The sequence below is a fragment of the Arvicanthis niloticus genome, chromosome X, assembly GCF_011762505.2.
Source record: "Arvicanthis niloticus isolate mArvNil1 chromosome X, mArvNil1.pat.X, whole genome shotgun sequence".
Lineage (NCBI taxonomy): Eukaryota > Metazoa > Chordata > Mammalia > Rodentia > Muridae > Arvicanthis > Arvicanthis niloticus.
In genome coordinates this window covers 32,952,660-32,954,747 of record NC_047679.1, presented here as the reverse complement: position 1 = coordinate 32,954,747, position 2,088 = coordinate 32,952,660, and positions in this window count along the sequence as shown.

Sequence of the window (2,088 nt, the reverse complement as noted above, 5' to 3'; positions counted from 1 at the left end):
TTTAACATGGAAATTTAAATTGTGCTAGTTACAGTTAATGAATTTATCATGGCAAAACTGCATAACTATTCTGTTAATAAGACATAATAATGCATCCAGATTCTGGAATATTATTAGTATATGGTAGTCAAGGACATTCACACTTGTAAAAGACTCTCCACTATAGATTGATTTTGGTAAGATGGCCCTTCTTTTACTCTGTTAATCCTACCAGTTGATGAGCAAGAAAGACCTCTCCATTTTCTGAAGTCTTCTTTGGTTTCTTTCTTGAGAGACTTGGAGTTCTTGTCACACAGATCTTTCACTTGTTTGGTTAGAGTTATTCCAAGGTATTTTATATTATTGTGACTATTGTGAAGGATGTTGTTTCCCTATTTTATTTCTCAACCTGTTTATTATTTGTACAAAGGAAGGATACTGATTTGTTTGAGTTAATTTTATATCTGGCCACTTTGGTGAAGTTGTTTATCAGCTGTAGAAGTTCTCTGGTAGAATTTTGGGGGTCATTTATTTATACTATCATATCATCTTCAAATAGTGATATGTTGACTTCTTCTGTGCCAATGTGTATCCTCTTGATCTCTTTTTGTTGTCTTATTGCTCTAGCTAGAGCTTTGAGTATTATATTGAGTAGATACAGGAAGAGTGGGCATCCTTGTCTTGTCCCTGATTTTAGTGTGATTGCTTCAAGTATCTCTCCATTTAATTTGATATTGACTGTTGGTTTGCTGTATATCTGACCCAGAATTGTTCCTGTCTGAAAGAACTGCAGGAACAAAAATGGAGAAGATACTGAGGGAAAGGAGGTTCAGTGACTGGCCCAACTGGGGTCCAGCTAAAGGGGAGGCTCTAAGGCCTGATACTATTACTGATATTATGGCATGCTAATAGGAGCCTAGCATCTCTGTCCTCTGAGTGACCCAACAAACAGCTGAAAGAGTCAGACACAGATACTTATACCCAACTAATGTACAGAAGTTAGGGACCCCTGTGGTTGAATTAGGGAAAGGCTGGAAGAAGCTGAGAAGGAAGTTGACCCCATAGGAAGACCAGCACTCTCAACTAACCTGGACCCCTGAGAGCTCTCAGACACTGAGCCACCAACCAGGCAGCATACACTAGCTGATATGAAGCTCCCTGCACATATACAGCAGAGGACTGCCTAGTCTGGCTCAGAGACGTTACACCTAACCCTTGAGAGACTTGAGGCCCCAGGGAGTGGGGAGGCATGGTGGATTAGGGAGAGGAGGAATATCCTCTTGGAGATGGGGGAGGAGGAATGGGATGAGGAACAGTCGGAGGGTGGACTGGGAAGGGGATAATGGCTAGACTGTAAAAATATATATTAAAGATAATTAAAAAAAGAAACACAACTGAAACTAAAATAGCACATCAAACATCACACATTAATAGTGGGAGACTTCAACACCCCACTCTCATGAATGGACGGGTCATTAAGACAGAAATTAAACAGGGAAATGATGGAGTTAACAGATATTATGACTCAAATGGACCTAATACATATCTACAGAACATTTTGCCCAAACACAAAAGAATACAGCTTTCCTCATCATCTCAGAATTTTCCTCAAAATTGACCACATATTCCGTCAAAAAGCAAGTCTCAAGGAATACAAGAAAACTGAAGTAACCCTCAATATCCCATCAGATTATCACATATTAAAGCTGTGTTTCAACAACAGAAACCAGAGAAAGCCTACAAAATCATGAAAACTAAACAACACTCTCTTGATTGACTACTGGGAAATGAACAACTCTCTCCTGATTGAGTACTAGGTCAAGGCAGAAATAAAAAGAAATTAAAACTCCTAGAATTAAATGAAAATGAATATACAGAATACACAAATTTTTAGAACACAATGAAAGCGGCTTTAGTAGGAAAGTTCATAGCACCAAGTGCCTTCATAAAGAAATTGTGAAGATTTCATATTACCAATTTAATACACACATCAAAACTCTAGATCTAAATGAAGCAAATACATCCAAAAGGAATAGATAACAGGTAATTAGATAATATTCAATAGATAACAGATAAATAGATAATAATCAAACTGAGGGCTGAAATCAA